At 40.0% G+C, this 19,601-nt stretch overlaps 1 protein-coding gene across 1 annotated transcript in view; it reads left to right on the forward strand.

Moving 5' to 3' along the window:
* The window catches only part of LOC121386520 (protein rolling stone-like), a 42,146-nt gene that overhangs the window by 10,226 nt on the left and 12,319 nt on the right, over nucleotides 1–19,601 (forward strand). The window lies entirely within an intron of this gene.

A 19,601-nucleotide genomic window follows, 5' to 3' on the forward strand; every position in this document is an offset into this window, starting at 1 on the left:
TTGGTTCTCATTAGGCGCGTGTGCAGGGCGAGGGTTTCGGTGGTAGCAATTTTGTTTTTCGTGACATTTTCCGGGGGAGCATGACTCGAACCCTATCCCCTACAAACTTCGCTCGCCGCGGTCTAGATCCCCCCATGCATAAATTCCTACACATGCGCCTACTCATGCTATTAGAATTTTTTTTTTTTTTTATATTCTCAGACAGGATAGTACATTCCACGGCCTTACATTAATTTGTAATATAATTAACAGCTGGAACGTGAAAGGTTTGTCCATTGATGGGGACTGAATGCACGTCTCAGGAGGAGGTTCGTTTCTGTGAGTGGGTCACACGCACTTCATAATTCGATCGTCATTATGCTAGTGCCAGACTACCAACTGCCCCGACGAAGTTGGCCAACGTTTTGCTCTCACGACTTCTACGACTGCCCTGTTTCTAGTCTGAGCGCACTTACAACTCGATGTTCATCGTATATGACCGATTATTTGTTAATCTGAGCGCAGTTGGGGGGGGGGGGGGGGAGGATTACAACGCATCCGTCATGTTGGCCAACTTCGTCGTGCCCGTTGCCAGTCTGACTCTAGCATTATGTACATGTATGTGCATCTCCTGCGTGCGTTTACAGCTGTTTGTGGTTCCCTTTCTTTCCCAGTACCGTTAATTAGTCTATGAGCAAGAAAAAATCGTTTGACCTTCATTATAATCTGGTGACAGTTGACACGTCCGAATAATTTCTGATAATTACTTTTGCCAAGCTGAGGTTTTGTTGATTAGAAATTTACACGCCGTGTACACGTGGTTTTACGGTTTTGAACGAACTAACATATAAACATTCATCTCAGTTTACTTATTTCTTTTTTCTTTTATCGTTCCAGTCAGTGCACCACGACTGGTGTATCAAAGACCGTGGTATGTGCTATCCTGTCTGTGGGATGGGGCATATAAAAGATCCCATGCTACTAATGAAAACAAATGTAGTGGGTTTCTTCTCTAAAGCTATAATTATGTCAAAATTACATTCAATAGCCGATGATTAATAAATCAATGTGTTCTAGTGGTGTCGTTAAACAAAACAAACTTCAGCTTGTTTCCTTTTATGTTACATGTAGCCTACTTTGTTTTGGGAACAGGATCGCATGTAATACCATTTTTTATGTTTCTTTCTTTCTTTTTTTCTATTAATTCATTTATTTGTCTTTCTTCCTTCCTTCGTTCTATAATATATATTGGAAAATAAACACTACAGTTGTTTGGTGTTTTTTCCCTCAGTTTTCACAGTTTTTATTGTAATTTTTGCGGCATTGGTAAACCTATGATGAATTAAAACAATTTTATATTTAGTGTACATCAGATACACTTTTTAGAACCAAAACTATATTATTGAATTAGAAACGACAGGACATGGATGAATAACTCAGAATGGGGCGTGATGCAATCTCTTTTGTTGAACAAGTCCGTACTTGGCAGGATATAGAATCATGTAATATGAATATAGGTGTGTGCCTTTAAGGCTTTCTAGTTTTTAATTAGTTTCTTAAACAGGAAAGAGTTCTTTGTTTAACAACACCTCCGCAGAGAGAGAGAGAGAGAGAGAGAGAGAGAGAGAGAGAGAGAGAGAGAGAGAGAGAGAGAGAGAGAGAGAGAGAGAGAGAGAGAGAGCGTGAGAACGATGGGCGGGGGTTTGAAAGTCTTCTTGTACATGCACTTTCTGACCTACAGGACAATACATACCATGGCTTTCGATGCATCAGCCGTGTAACACTGGCTAGGACAACAAAACTTCCAAGCATGCATCAAGTGTGACCGACCCTACGACTCATCTCACCTCTACCACTAAGCTAAATCCCGCCCCTGACTTTAAAACCGTCTGCTTCGGAAGTCCACGTAACCGATGACATTAAATAACCTTGTCATTAAATTCAGGACACGGTGACCGGGGCACGGATTATAGGATACGAGATTATCCTGCAGCCTATGACAGGTTATAAATCTATTGTGCCGGTATTTACGACTACACGTGACATGTAATCGTAAAGATATAATGCGTATATCAAGTGCAGATTGCTAGCAACAGGTTATCGTCGGATTGGTCTGCCTGTAGAGTAATGCATATGGAATGCATCTAAGTGGCGATAGCGGCTTTCTTTTCTAAAAGTACAGGCTCAGATTGTCACAATATCCGTGTGCGAGACACTGAATGAAAATATCCGCTGTATAAAATGCACTGATGTGTCGTTAGGGTGGGATGTAGGTCAGTAGGTAGAGCGCTCGTCTGAAATGCTTGCGCCATAGGATCGAATCACCTCAGTGGGCCCATTCTTTAATTTGATTTGTATCCCGTCCCAACCAGTGCACCATGACTGATCTATTAAAGGCCGTGGTATGAAACTGAATAGAAAAGACTCCTTGCTTCTCACTGGGAAGAATGTACTGGGTTTTCTCTAAGACTACGAGTAAAAAATTACCAAATGTTTGACAGCCAATAGCCGATGATTAATAAAACAATGAGCTCGTTATATATTTGCTTTCTTTTGAAGAGGTTGGTTTACGAACAATATAACAAAGTTTTGAGAAAACCCCTCTAATTAAAATATAACATATACTGCCTGATATAGATTTGGTTCTGCAGTCGTACTGAACTGAAAACAAAATGAAAAGAAAAGAAAAACCTTTTTGATGTCCATCCATTAGTTTTTATCTTAAAATAGAAAGATATGATCTGGGTTTCTAAACATGGAGCGAGGGCGTAGATAATATTAGATAGCATAATAGGGACTGTGAAATGTAAGTAGTAAGTACTGGGTTGGATAGCATGACACAGCAATAGAATGACACTTTCTTTTCTTCTTTGTGTGTGTGTCTTTGTGCGTGTGTGTGTGTAATAATCTGAATGCCGCATAGACTGAGGGATGTGGCAATACACCACATTGCCGTAGTATGATTCACCGGTCTTCCGTACACGTACACCCGTTTGTACGTACACAGTACCCCGAATACACCGATATCTGGAACATCGTACACCGGTATTTGATACACTCGGTCTCTCGAACACAATACACCAGTTTTCCGTACATGGTACACCCAGGGCCCCGTTTTTCGAAACGATCTTAGCATTAAGATCATCATAAGTGCTCAGCTTACCTATGAATTTAAGGTGATCTTAGCACTAAAATCGCTTCGTAAAAGGGGGCCCTGGTGCAGATTCATGTTTTGCGTACATATACACCAGTTTTTATTTTGGTAACTAATACCATACACACGTTTTCTGTACATTGCACAAACAGTTTTCTTGAGTGGTACATCAGTTTACTGTACATGTACACCAGTTTACTGTACATGTACACCAGTTTTCAATACATGGTAAATCATTTATCTTGTGCATGGTACACCGATTTTCCATACATGGTACGCCATTATCTCATACATGGTACACCGGTTTTCTGTGCATAGTAAGCCATTATCTCATACATGGTACACTGTTTTCTGTGCATGGTAAACCATTATCTCATACATGGTACACCGGTTTTCTGTGCATGGTAAGCCATTATCTCATACATGGTACACCAGTTTTCTGTGCATGGTAAACCATTATCTCATACATGGTACACCGATTTTCTTTTCATGGTAAACCATTATCTCATACATGGTACACCGGTTTTCTGTGCATGGTAAGCCATTACCGCATACATGGTACACCGGTTTCCTGTGCACGGTAAACCATTATCTCATACATGGTACACCGGTTTTCTGGGCATGGTAAAGCATTATCTCATGCATGGTACACCGGTTTTCTGTGCATGGTAAACCATTATCTCATACATGGTACACCGGTTTTCTGTACACGGTACAGACATTTTCCTTGCATACCACATCAGTTTTCCGTACATACACACCATTTGCTCGAGAGATCGAACCTAATGGTGACACCGACGACAATTGCCGTAGATGCGATATTAATTACCTGGTCAGAGACGTTACTAAAGGCAGTTTTGTTTTGCCACTGCATAAAAGAAAATTGCCATCGATTGAAGTGATATTTAATATATATATATATATATATATATATATATATATATATATATATATATATATATATATATATATATATATATATATATATATAAATAATTGTTTATTTGGTGCAGAGGTTACTGGTTTAAAATTGTTGTAGGTTGGCTCAAAATTGTCTACGATAAAAACCTTTCAAAACTAAAGTAGGCAACAAATTCTTAAAGGGACAGACCCTAGTTTTAGCCCACGAAAATGCACACTAGGTTTAGTTAATCTACAAACCTATAAACTTGGATAAAGTTACAACTGAGTGAAACATGAGTCTGTGACTTTGAAATGGTGAAACATCCTCTAAAAATAGACTAAAACTCGACTTCATAACTGTTACTTTTAAGACGTACGTGCGTTTTTAAAAATATGAGAAATGCATTTTGTGATATTAAAAACACCAGGATGACCAAAAACACTTCGAATGTACGGAAATGGATTATCTAAACAGTAAAATCTAAGTAAAGTATGATTTCAGTTATCAAAAATGGCTCTAATAGTAAAAAATATACCTTAGTGTTTAAAAACTAGGGTATGTCCCTTTAAGGTCGAGTCCTGACCTCTAGATCTACATCGGTGTTTTTGTACATCAAACCCAGTTTCCGTTCACGTACGGCGCATTTTCGTAGTACGTGTACACACGTCTTCCGTACGTGGTACCTCTAGTTTCCGTGAATGGTACACTAGTTTCCAGTAAATGATACACCAGTGGGTTAATTGTTATATACATTTAATTTGCCCCGAAAACAAATCAACCGACTATATAATCGTCATATCCATAAAGCAGACAATAAAATAACTGTCATTGTTAGTCAACGGTAGCAGTATGCTGTGATTACAAAACGGCGTATAGTAGGTATAAACGTTTGTTTTGTTTAACGACACAACTGATTGATTTATTAATCATCGGCTATTGGATGTCGAACATTTGGTAATTGTGATATAGTCTTAAAGAGGAAACCCGTTACATGTTTCCATTAGTAGCAAAGGATCGTTTATATGCACCATCCCACAGACAAGATAGCACATACCACGGCCTTTGATATACCAGTCATGGTGTACTGGATGGAACGAGTAGGTATAATAGGACTCTGCCGTGAGACTGTCTTTATTAACTATATATATATATATATATATATATATATGTGTGTGTGTGTGTGTGTGTGTGTGTGTGTGTGTGTGTGTGTGTTTGTGTGTGTGTGTGTGTGTGTGTGCCCCCCCCCCCCATTACGCCCAAGTAAAAAAAAAAAGATAAATTTTTTGTTTAAAAGTGCCCCTTTTCTTTAACTGGTGAAGACTCTAGACCCTATATTACTGTTCCCCCTTTTTAGGACGGGACGTAGCCCAGTGGTAAAGTGCTCGCCTGATGCGCGGTCGTTCCAGGGTCGATCCCCTTCGGTGGGCCCATTGGGTTATTTCTCGTTCTAGCCAGTGCACCACGACTGTTATGTCAAAGGTTGTGGTATGTGCTATCCTGTCTGTGGGATGGTGCATATAAAAGATCCCTTGCTACTAATGGAAAAATGTAGCGGGTTTCCTCTCTAAGACTGTCAAAATTACCATATGTTTGACATCGAATAGCCAATGATTAATAAATCAAGGGGCTCTAGTGGTGTCGTTAAAAAAAAAAAAAACTTTTTTGTTTCCCCTTTTTGTAATTTTGTTTCTTCTCTTTATTACTGGGGGCGGGACGTAGCCCAGTGGTAAAGCGCTCGCCTGATGCGCGGTTGGTCCAAGATCTTTCCCTGTTGGTGGGCCCATTGAACTATTTCTCGTTCCAGTCAGTGCACCACGACTGGTATATCAAAGGCTGTGGTATGTGCTGTCCTTTGTGGCATGGTGCATGTAAACTACCCCTTGCTGTTAATGGAAAAAATTTGCGGGTTTCCTCTCTAAGACTAAAAATTACCAAATGTTTGACATCCAATAACCGGTGATTAATAAATCAATGTTCTCTAGAGGTGAACTTTTTTTTTTTTTTTACTTTTACTCAGAATAGTCTATCGTATTTTACGTTTTTCACGATGTATATATGATAAGTATTAATAACATCCAGTGAGTGACCCCTTTAGACTCGGGGCTCCTGGCGACGTGACCTAAACACCCCGAGTCTATTGAATGGCGTTGAAACGATCACCAATTGAGAGCATTTCCACGACGTGCCTGATGAATAATCGACATAATGACCGAACTAATTGATCCGACGTGTAACTCCCTTTTTATATAACGTATCACAGTCAACACAGGTGCGCTCGCAAGTTAGCATTCAATTGGATTCCACAAGTGTCACGGGTGATACATTTGTTATTCCGTTATCGCGTTCGGCAGTCATTAAATAAATATGACAAATACACACGCCTGGCCTGTGGCTGCTAGAATATGCAGTGTCACTTTGAATTCCAATCATTTTTGTTCAGTCATCAAAGACGAATACCCGTTATCTGTTTGGGGGTTTTCACCCTCCCAGCCAGTGCTCCACGACTGGTATATCAAAGATCGTGATATGTGCTGTCCTGTCTGAAGGAAAGTGCATATAAAAGATCCCTTGTTGCTAATAAAAAAAAGAGTAGCGTTTCTGATTGGGGTTTCTTTCGTCCGAACCAGTGCTCCACGACTGGTATATCAAAGACCGTGGTATGTGCTGTCTTGTCTGTGGTAAAATGCATGCAAAAGATCGCTTGCTGCTAATGCGAAAATGTAGCGGGTTTCGCTAAGATTTTTTTTTAACTTACAATTTTGAATCTGTTGACGTTTTAACAATATTTGAACTACAGGTATGGGCCTACAACTTTCTCTGAATGTGGCAAATATCCACATAGTAATGGGTGTGGAATGTCAACAGTCCCGATACTTTTTAAATAATAATTACATTCAGTAGGACTATCGTTTTTAGGGGGTATGGGAGTGGTGGTGGTGGTGGTGTGTGGTTACCCAATGTATCATAATGATATCGTTGTTTGTGTGTATATGAAGAGGAATGTAATATCTTCATAGTTGGGGTGGATGGATGGGTGGGGTGGAGGTTGAGGGGGCAGTGCATCGTGCTCTCCCTGCTTCCGACGCCTATGTAATATGTACTCCAGATTGCAGCTTAAAAAAAATCTATAAAACGACCCACCCAATATACGAACCTGTTTAATATAAAACTTAAAAGGGGCTTTCCCCTACTTGATCAAAATTCTTTTAACACTGCCTCGCAAACGTTTGTGTTTGTCATGGCTATAATATGTTTATCTCAAAGATTTACGCCCGACAGAAACTATGTCCCACCCATCAAATAAAGCTCCGTCAAAGCGTATCTCCGTTTCTTCCGACCATTTAGCTTGCTCTCGGCTCTTTCCGTGTCACACCGAACCGAATTCTTTGCTCCGTTCAATTGACTAGTTGTCGGTTCTCGGTTTGTTAGATTTCTTTTATTAGACATTTAACTGTTTATGCTGTCAGCGTGTTATCTTTTATTTATAACTACACAGTGTGGCAATTGCACTGACTGGAACTTAAAGAAATTTAAATATTGACAATGTTTCAAAAAGTAATAGAAAACGGGGGTCTTTTATATTTTTATTTGCTTTCCCACATCACTTGAAATACTTATGTTATGCATATGAATAAAGAAACATGTTTAATAAGGTTGCACAAATAAAATCAGAAACTTCCGTGTCAAAGAAATTAGTTTGACATGTGTCGTTAAATATTTACGGAGTAAAAGCAACTGCTACTCTAATCAGTAATCATTTTTAACAGGGTGTATGTCTGCAAATATTGTTATCTATTGCCAATAAATTAATACTCTTTTAGAGGTCTTTTTAGAGGTCTAGCGAGCGACCACGACCACTCGCCTTCAGAACATGTCTGGTTTATTAGAAAATGTTAACTTTATCAGCAGTGGGAATTGATTAAGTGCAAGGTAACCTACACTGTACAAATGGAATGACTCCACACCGTCGACAGTATTTGATGGCACAGCAAAAGATTTTTCATTTATCTTCTTTGGGTTCTGTTTTCAAAAAGATTGAAGTGATCCGAAAGTTGGCCAATCTGGTTTTAAGAAAGCATATGATGAAGATCCCTTGTTGCTAATGTAAGGAAGGGATGTAGCCCAGTGGTAAGCGCCTGTTTGATACGCGGTCGGTTTGGAATCGATCCCCGTCAGTGGGCTTATTTGGGCTGTTTCTCGTGCACCACGACTGGTACATCAAAGGCCGTGGTATGTACTATCCTGTCTTTGGGATGGTGTATATAAAAGATCCCTTGCTACTAATGGAAAATATAGCGGGTTTCATCTTTAAGACTAATGTTAAAATTGACAAATGTTTGACATCCAATAGCCGATGATTACAACCATGTCCGGTGTATCGGCGCTTCCGGTGATTCGGCGCACTTGGTATTTTGCTCAGGTATTCTTAGGAAGTTGTCATGTTGGTGTTTTTAACGAATTAAAGTTCAATTCCATTTTCAATGTTTAATCAAGTATCAACATATTTATTGTTAAGGGTACAATTAATTTTTTTTTTTTTTTTAGAATTATCAATACTTATATATAATTTCAAAATAAATCATTCACCTGCTTTCGTGTATATAAACGCGAAGTAGGTCAGCCTTATTGATATTAAGAATGTTAAAACCAGTCTAAAAACACCTTTCCCACATTTTTAAAATTACAGTAATTTTTATTTTTGGGGGGTTATTTTTATTAAAACTGAAAAGGAAAACACAGACAAATGCAAACAAAACAAAAGTTTTATACATTAATTGACAGTCATTCCAGTTCGCTATTGTCACATTGTTGCAAAATGTGCACAATCTACCCGAGAAAAAAAATCCATGTAGGCAATTTAGCCATGCATGGCAATGAACATGTATGCATCTGCAGTACTGTACCACTCAAGAAAACGATCATGAGATGGATCATGTGTGATCGTTCATTTTCATAGTAATATTTTTAACAAGACAAAACAAAAAAGTACTAAAATAATCCTGGGACAATAGTGTAGCGTTTATGGGCTTCAACGTGAGGTCATAGGCGGTTTATAAATAGCGAGGTCACCGATCCACATATACTGCGCCGAATCACCGGACATGTAAATCGTTTTGGATACAGGGGGGGGGTGTCTACATTTATGGACAATTTTAAAATGTTTATTTACTACAGATATAAAACAATATAAAACAATTTGTAGTGTATCTCAGATTATGCACAGCTTCATTGGTGAGAGTCATATTTTATTAATCATTTCACAGTGTTCACCTAGAAAATGGTCTCTGATTGCTCAGGTGCGCCGATACACCGGACAGCACTGCAATAATAAATCAATGTACTCTAGTGGTGTCATAACAAAACAAACGTTTGTTGCTAATGGATGCTTCTTCGACATTCGTCTTTAATTATATATACTGACGTCCAAAAGAAACTTTACAAGGCTTGAAATTGTATTATAGAAAACAACCAAACAGTACGGTGGAACACGAACTTGTCATGAAGTTCAACATCTAAGTGTCACAATGCACTTCGTGATACGTGCAACATGTTTGTAAGGTGGTTTCTAAATTGGTTCTTTTCGATTAGCAACACTATTTATCAAATTAGTCAAATAATTATATACGTGTGTAGTTTCTTTTGGGCGTCAATATATACTACTCAAAAGAATTTAAGGGTCAGACGATATTTTCGACATTATTTTCTGAATGTCATTATATTAGCTAGACCATAATGTCACGCATGGTATTGTTCCATTTTGACGAAAGTGGGTCTAAGCAACCCGTAAATGAATTAAAATCCACTGTCATTGACACTGTCGACTAGTTCTAATGGCGAAAACATGCTTACATTTGCACGTAAATTAGGGCGAAAGCGAAAGGTCTGCTAAGTGCCCATAACTTGCTTTTTCACAAAGCGCTTCATTTGCACGCTTTGCACGTGTATTCCATGTTCCCAATGCTGAATTTCCGTATAATTTGAGCTTGCGTTCTGTACGGTGCACACTCCAAATTCGACAATGGTACGACTTCAGCTGACTATCGAAGATCGAGGAAGGGCTATTGCTTGGCTTCAGGATGGCAATACGCAAAGAAATGTTGCTCTGAGACTTGGTGTCAGTCAGAGTGTCGTTGGCCGACTGTGGCAACGGTACCAAGCAACGAATTCTGTTCGAAATCGTCCACGTTCGGGAAGACCCCGAAGCACTACAAATAGAGAGGACCGCTACATCACCAATATGGCTCTACGTCAACGCACAACCACTGCACGCCGATTACGTGACAATCTGCGGACTGCGACTGGAACTCGAGTGTCTTGATCAAACCATACGCAATCGTCTGAGAGCCAGTAATCTACGCTGCCGTCGCCAGGCTGTTCGACCACCACTCCTACCACGTCACAGAACGGCCAGACGTCACTGGTGCACGCTTCATCGAGGTCGAGTGATGTTCACTGATGAGTCCAGGTTTAGTCTCCAGTTCAACGACGGTCGGGTTCGTGTCTACAGACGTCCTGGGGAGCGCTTCGCTGACGTTAACGTTAGACAACGTCACCGGTTCGGTGGTGGCAGCGTCATGGTGTGGGGCGGCATCTCTATCCACCACAGGACCCCCCTCTATGTGGTGGATGGCAATCTGAATGGAATCCGCTATCTGAATGAGATTATCCGGCCGTTGGTTCTCCCAGGCCTTCAGCAAATTGGCGGCGGGGCAGTTCTGCAGGATGACAATGCCAGACCCCACCGCGCCAGGGTGGTAACGGACTTTCTCAGACAACAAGGTATCGCCAGGATGGATTGGCCAGCATATTCGCCTGATTTGGCCCCAATAGAGTGCGCCTGGGACGAATTAGGCAGGAGAGTTCGGGATAACCAAGCCCCTCCGGCCAACCTTCATGATCTGGGTCAACTTCTTATGGCAGAGTGGCAGGCCATTCCCCAAGAGTTCTTCAGACGTCTGATCAACAGCATGAGGCAACGATGTGTCGAGTGTATTCGCGCCAGGGGTGGATTCACACACTATTAAACGAATGTTCAAATGTGTAAAATCCATGTTTGACAACGTTCAACTTTGACAGCATGTCATGTGACTTTCTTGTATACAGTGACGTTTATTTGTGTTTTTTTGTAAATATGGAACAATAAATAAAAAATTTGGTGTAGTTTACATCATCAATCTAATACACTCTGAAACTTATTTGGTTATAAATGTTTGACCCTTAAAAAAGTAACACTGTATGGTTATCATGTTAATGAAAACATAATTTCAAGACATAAAACGATGAAACGATCAGATAGCATTGTTTATTAGGCAAATCTGCAAAACTTCAATTCATATAAAATGCCACAGCATCCGTGATTTCATTGGTATTGGGGGATGAAAGACACGGGGGTCAAAAACCAGTTCACAAAGTTAATAGCGCGTATGGCCACCGTTTGCGTCGATGCAGGCCTGGTACCGTCGCCTCATAGAGCCTACCAAATTGTTGAAGAAAGCCTGGGGAATGCCGTTCCAGATCTGGACTAACGTCTGACCCAGCGCTGCCAACGTCACCGGCTGGTTAGGCAGCGCACGTACACGACGTTGCATCTCATCCCAGACGTGCTCGATTGGTGCAAAATCGGGTGAGACTGCAGGCCACTGCAACACATCGGTGTTCTGCTGCGCTAGAAATCCCTTACCACCCGGGCGACGTGAGGTCTAGCGTTGTCTTGCTGTAAATAGAATACTCGCCCAGTCTCGGCGATTAAAGCGCAAGTGTCTTCTATACCAAGCCAGACGTGCTACACGATGACGTCTTAGCAAAACTGGACGGACAGCCGGACGCCGCGGACGGATACGCCGTTCATGTAATCGATTCCGTACAGTTCTGGGGCTGATGGCACGCAATCCAGGAATAGTCCGCGCTGTCAGACTTGCCGTTTGGAAGTGATTCCTGAGGTGCACGAGTCGGATATGATTGTCCTGCTATCGTGACGTCACGCGTGGACGACCTGCACGTGGTCGGTCTCTGACATTACCAAATTGTTGAAAACGTCTCCACAAAGCCTGAATAGTGTTTATGTTGACACCAAATTGCGTAGCAACAGCGCAATGGAGCATATCAGCCTGGATCATACCAATTGCGCGAAGGCGGGCATTTTCATTTAGCCTGGGCATCGGGTATAGCATTTATTTATGTTAGACTATAACATAGACATATAACTTAGACAACGGACGCTGTTATATTGTTATATTATAGTTAAACGGGATTAAATATAAAAAAATTTTTTAAATATAAGCAAAAATATTTTTATATCTGAAAATTAGAAAAAGTACAAATTACAAAACGTTTATTGACTTAAAATATATTATACATGTATATTCATACATTTTTTACTGCCCGTATCGCGTTCTTATAAGCATCTGTATGTTTAGTATGTGATATTGAAATTAGCACACCGAGCTAAAACTAAATACCAGTTGTCTGCCTTCCATGGGCATTGTTCCTGACACACGAGCTATGTGTTTTAATGGACCATGGAATAAAAGGCGGATCTAAGCTTGCAATGTCAGTGTACACGTTAGTTGCAACTCAATACACGTTCTCATGATGCTTTAAGCAGATATGTCTCATAAATTAAGCCCTCTTTCACACTTGTCACACTTCTTTGACATTTCCTTGTTGACTTTTAGTTCTACATTTGCTTGAAAAGCGATTAAAAGAAGATAACAGTATTAAGGTCATCATGATAAACTGTGTAGACTTTCAGGTACCAGTTCCCACCCAATGTGATATTTGAGCGGCTGAGTTGGGGAGAGAGGGTGGGGGTGGTATGGCCTCTACAGCGTCTTCTCTGTCTCAAACAACTAACCATTAAATTACTGTCCTGAATAGACAGTCCATCTGACGTGAGTGCCCAATGCAACATACTTGGGACTTTGATTGGATATAAATAGATAGATAACTAGTTTAACGTGCTCATATACCACTAGGGTTTCGAACACGCCCATCCAGAGTCCGACCTCCGATATGATCGGTGGCCTGACTCGGGATGGGGTGGGGTGGGGGGGTTGGTAGAGTTGAAAATGGACAGAATTTTGAAAATAGCAATTAGTAAAAGAGTTAATAGAATTAATAAAAAAATTAAATAAAAAGTTACAAGCCAAAAATAAAAAGAATTGACTGCTCGGCCGAATATTTTAGAAGGGCAGTCCAAAAATAAATAAGAGAAAGAAGAGAGGATCGGACTATTCAATAATATTTAAAAAAAAGAAAAAAAAAAAGAAAGAAGTAATTTCGATATAAAATTTTGAACGAAGGTCTAAAAGTTTAAAGTCTGATCTGTATGTCCACGTGAGTGGCATCGTTAAGGCCGTTAGGGTGCACAGCTTGTAGAGACGAGATGAGTTGCACCCTGTCAAGAAAACCCCTAGATTGACAGTCATTAGACGTTGAAGGTATAGTATAGTTTATTAGCTTTAAGCCTTCCGGCTCATAGGCATACATTTCATATACAAATCAATAACATTTGACAAGTGGTGCATACACGGAGGATGGACAATTAAATATGTTGGGAACGTAAACATAATGCATTTTAAAGATATTTACCAATATTACATGATTCTTTTCTGTTTTGAACAGACAATAATTGCACAAGTTTAAACACAGATGGTTTGCGCCAGTAGTATTTCTTAACATGACATTTTGTTATAAGAGTAATGTAACAATGCTGTGCTAAAATACAGATCTTAAAGGGACAGACCCTAGTTTCAACATTTGAAAATTAGCACTAAGTTTAGTTAATCTACAAACCTATAACACATTTGGATAAAGTTACAATTGAGTGAAACATGAGTCTGTGACTTTGAAATGGTGAAATACCCTCTAAAAATAGACTAAAACTCGACTCCGTAACTGTTACTTCTCAGACGCACGTGCGTTTTAAAAAAATATGAGAAATGCATTTTGTGATATTAAAAACACCAGGATGACCAAAAACACTTCGAATGCACGGAAATTGATAATCTAAACCATAAATTCTAAGTAAAGTTTGAATTCAGTTATAAAAAATGGCTATAATAGTCAAAAATATGCCTTAGTGTTTAAAAACTAGGGTATGTCCCTTTAAGAAGCCTGATCCGTCTGAACGAGAGAGTATCAGACTAGGATATAGTCCAGTCGTCATGTGTTGGTATAGTGGTGCGGACGGGCCCGACTCCGGAGGATACGAGATGGTATCAATATAAAACAAAGTAAAGTCTAGAAAAGAGTAGTAGGGGCCGACCCCGCTTCCTTTTTCCCCTTAGAGTGGGCCGGTCAGTCTTCCAGTGCTGCTAGGACAGACTCGGACGGACATGTATAGACTAAACGCGAACAACCGTGGCGTTCTGCAGAATGGTCGTCATACGAGTCAGGGAAAAACAAGTCGACATAGTCAGCCGGAGAAATGACGTAGAGGCAAGGAATCTCGGTAAAAAAGAATCCAACCTGGTGGTGCAGGCTGTCAAAACGAGAAGCGTTCCAGCGTTCAATCGGTTCTAATGGCCGCATACATCCCAGTAGAAAACTCCATTTCGCTGACAAAAACAAAACAAAATGGAGGATTCCCAAGTCGAACACACGAAAGCACGTGCAGTATGCACAAGCGAAACAAACACGTCTTACCGCGTCGAGCGTCAGACTGGGAATGGATTGGATATGAAGACGAAAATCAAGTAAACATTAAATAAGGAAAACATTAACTACAGTAAAAACAAGAAAAGTGTCAAAACAAAACAAACTTTAAACAACACAAGACGACAAAGGAACCCACAACAACAACAACAGCAAAACCACCACAACAAACACCCTCCTCCTAACCCCAAAAAAAACCTCAACCCAAAACAAAACAAAGAAATGAATCAAAACAAAACAAAGAAATGAATCAAAACAAAAACAAAACAAAGAAAAAATCAAAGACACAAAACAAAACCCTACCAACAGATTAAAAAAAAAAAGAAAGTTAACTGACATAGCAAATTCAAACTAGGACTACTAATCAGAGCCGTAGCTAACATTTTTTGTTTGGGGGTCAATTGAGCAGTTAATAGTCTAAAACTCCTTAAACGGTTAGGAAGAGAATTTTCCTTAAGTTTCTATAAAAAAAATGCTCCCCCCTCCCCCCCCCCCCCCCCCCCCCCCCCCCGCCGCTAGCTACGGCACTGCTAATAATGGTTTAAAAGAAAAGTAACATGAGAACAAATAAACTCTAAAAATATTGTTACCCAAGATTTAACTTCCGATTCAATTTCACTGGCTTTAAAAAAACAAACAACCCCCCCAACCCCCCCCCCCCCCCCAAAAAAAAAACCCACCATAACAACCCAAACAACAACAACAAACAAACAAACAAACAAACAAACAAAAAAACCCCTAGATTTTTACAATATTGCTGCCACATGATCGTATATTAAAGTTAATTTTGTGTGTGATACTAGTAATCTTTGTAAGGTATATTGATAAATTCCTCTGCAGATTTATGACGGTGTTAGAATGTAATTTTATATATGTATTAGCCCGCTATCAAATGCTGTTATTTTTCTTTAAAAAACTAGGTTCAGAATTCGCGAAGCATTCCTCAAAACTTGATCCTTGTTTTTATGACACTTCTAGGTTATCTAGAGTCAAAAGGCTGTATTCATTTTCCGTCATCACAACACTATTCACTCCTTTACAAAACGAGATACCATATCAAAAGCCGAGCTATTTTTACTTTGGTTTCATGTTTTGAACCATTAACCACTGGTTTGACAAACAAATGAAAAGAATACCTCAACACAGGCGCGGATCCAGGGGAAGAGTGATGGGGATACGACCCCACTTCAACATTTCGAAGTGTCCTGAAAAACTTGGTGTTTAGCAGATGTTAGTGGAGAACGTAACATCTTGGTCAGCTTGATATTTCTGTAGAAGATTTCCATGTAGGTAATGCATGTTCAATGGCGTAGCCAGCATGAGACAGTCGAGGCTCTTGCCTTGTCTGGAATTTCCCCAAATTTATTTAATTTGTTCCTTGACATTGATATTTATTTTACAGGTTTGGGTTTTCCTCGGCGTTTTTTCCTCTCTGGCTACGCCCCATCATTGTTAGTATACTGACCCCCCCCCCCCCCCCCCCCCCCCCCCGCCGCTGGATCTTTCATGAGCCCTATATGACATTGAAACCCCTCCTTATGAAATGTGCGATCATTGATTGACAAAATGAAACTGTATAAAAGAGAGACCGATCTTTATCTTTAATTAGATATTACTTAGACCCCTACCGGTCCAACCGGGGAGAACTGTCGGTTTCGTCTCCATTCTTATGTCTATCTATCTGTCTTTCTGTGTGTCTGTCCCACATGTAGTTTTCCGTTTTTCGCAATGCCTCAAGATATTGAGATGCACATTTGTGTATAGCTTTATCATGTGCAGTTACAAATCAAGTACGACTCTAACGGCGTTATGGCCCTTGACCTTAGGGAATACGAACATTTGTTGGGCCCGGTAGTGGACATGTATTGCTTGTTTTCATTTAATATCTTAATTGCTTAAATTATAAAAAATAACACTAGAAAAACGTCTATATACTATATGCATGTTAAAGTTAAAAGTTTATTTTGTTTAACGACACCACTAAAGCACATTGATTTATTAATCATCGGCTATTGGATGTCAAACATTTGGTAATTCTAATAGTTTTGTTCATTAGTAGCACGTGATCTTTTATATGCACCATCCCACAGACAGGATAGTACATGCCACGGCCTTTGATATACCAGTCGTGGTGCACTGGCTGGAACGAGAAATAGCCCAGTGGGCCACCGACGGGAATCAAACCTAGACCGACCGCGCATCAGGCGAGCGCTTTACCACTGGGCTACGTCCCGCCTCCACGTATTGATGTAATCATGTATATTTACATGTACGTGCGACGTGTATCTGCTCGGCCGGGTGACAGTCATTTGACAGGTTCAAGACGTGACGACGTAGACGGAGATGTTCATCTGTGTGTGACGACGGCGACACCCTCGTTACCTCATCGCACAGCGTTCAGTTACACACGCATGTATTACTAGTATACAACACCCGAGTGTGACCCCACATACCCAATACTCATTCAGTTACAGTCGCATACCAGTGTCCAATTGTCATCATGATTCGACAAATTGTACTGGATTTTTTTGTCTAACGAAAGAAATCCAAATAAACAAATATCCTTCAACCCCACAAAAAAACAACAACAAAATATACAACCCCGAAAAAACCGTTCAACCCTCACCCTACCCCTCCCCCTCCCCGTCGATGGTCCCATTGGGCTATTTCTCATTCCAGCCAGTGCTCCACAACTGGTGTAATAAAGGCCGTGGTATGTGCTATCCTGTCTGAGTGATGGTGCATATAAAAGATCCCTTGCTGCTAATCGAAAAAGTAGCCATGAAGTGGCGACAGCGGGTTTCCTCTCTCAATATATGTGCGTTCCTTAACCATATGTCTGACGCCATATAATCGTAAATAAAATGTGTTGAGTGCATCGTTAAATAAAACATTTCCTTCCTTCCCCCAAAAAATCCACAGGCCCCCCCCCCAAAAAAAAAAAAAAAACCAACCACCAAACAACAATTCCCCCCCCCCCCCCCCCCCCCCCCCCCACCAAACAAACACAAAAAATCCCACATGAACTAAACTCCCACATGAACTAAACATAGTAGCATGCTGCTGAATTAATAAACCTGTATTTAAACCAAATGCCCATTCGACGCTGCATTGTGCAGAGATACGGCCCTGATCATGTATTACGGTTTTGTCGTTCAGAGTTTCGCTTTTAGCGTACATGGTCAACTGCCTTGATGGCCACAGATCACAATTATCTTCCCATTCGGAAAACTGTCCTCACAAGTAGTCTGCTGTTTGTAATTATTTCATGGCAGACAACTTTGTAGTGGCAATTATTAGACTGAAGTTTGTAGAAGGGAGCATGTACTTTGTAAACATGTGTAACTTGTTAACATTGGAGATTTCTTTGTGGTAGTTCCAGCCCATGCAAAAGTACAATCTGATTAAAATTAGCTCCACTACCACATGTGATAGTGGAGCTAATTTTCATTAGATTATGCAAAAGTAGTACATTTAATGTGAAAATGGGTGTGCTCTGGGCAGGTTTAATGGGTGTGTTTGTTTCAAACAATATCATGGAAGAAAGCTGGACACCATGGGTTGTCCGTTTCAGAATATATTGCATTAAAAAACAAAAATGAACAGCCACCAGTGCTATATAAAAACATATAACTTAAATTATTGTGCTTTGTGGCCTAAAACAGCCGCTATGGTTTTTAATTTAAAGTGACAAACCCTAGTTTTTAAAAACTACTTTCAACTAGAGCCATTTTTGACAATGTATTGTCAATTTCCGTACATCCAAAACATTTTGTATAATTCTAAAAACGCACATACCTCTGAGAAGTAACAGTCGTGGAAACGAATTCTAGTCTATTTTCAGAAGGTATTTCCCCGTGTCAACGTCACAGACTCGTTTCACTTTGTTGTAACTTTATCCAAATGTGTGTTATGGGTTTGTAGATTAATATGAAATGAAATGGTTTATTTAACGACGCACTCAACACATTTTATTTACGGTTTATGGTAAAGGACCACGCAGATATTGAGGGAGGAAACCCGCTGTCGCCACTTCATGGGCTACTCTTTTCGATCAGCAGCAAGGGATCTTTTATATGCACCATCCCATAGGCAGGATAGCACGTACCACAGCCTTTGATGTACCAGTCGTGGTGCACTGGCTGGAGCGAGAAATTGTAGATTAATAAAACGTATGTCTGTTTTTATAGGTTAAATCTAGGGTCTGCTACTTTTTAAGAAAAATAACGTTTCGTAAATTGACTGTTCAGAGCGAGATAATATATTTTTATGTAACTTGTATTAAATGATTGCATCTATAATATTTTCTTGTTCCAACCAGTGCACCACAACTGGACAAAGGCCGTGGTATGTGCTTTCCTGTCTGTGGGAAAGTGCATATAAAAGATTCCTTACTACATTACAAAAAATTTAGCGGGTTTCCTGTGATGACTACGAGTCAGAATTACCAAATGTTTGACATCCAATAGCCAGTGAAATGATTAATCAATTTGCTCCAGTGATGTCGTTAAACAACAACAAAACACTAAATAAAATAAATAGAAAAAAATAATAATAAAGAAGGAAAAGCATCTGAAGAATATATAGGCCTATAAGAACTGCATGCTAATGGAAGACAGTTAATATAGACGCATAATGAAAGTATTCTCATTTGTTGTTTGTTTATAGGCCTACTTAATTTCGTGCTTATATACAATTAAGGTTCAAGCACGCTGTCCTGGGCGCACACCTCGGTCATCTCGGTTCAGGACTGTGGGTTAGTCGTTAGTGAGAGAAAAGTCAGTGTAGTGACCTTACGCCTACTATACATATTGGGTCTGGGTGGGAGCCGTTACCGGGATGCGAACCCAGTACCTACTAACCGTAAGTCCGGTGAAGTATTCTCGAGATTTCAACTTTAAGACTGAT

This window comes from Gigantopelta aegis, chromosome 2, assembly GCF_016097555.1.
Source record: "Gigantopelta aegis isolate Gae_Host chromosome 2, Gae_host_genome, whole genome shotgun sequence".
In the NCBI taxonomy this organism is placed as follows: Eukaryota; Metazoa; Mollusca; class Gastropoda; order Neomphalida; family Peltospiridae; genus Gigantopelta; species Gigantopelta aegis.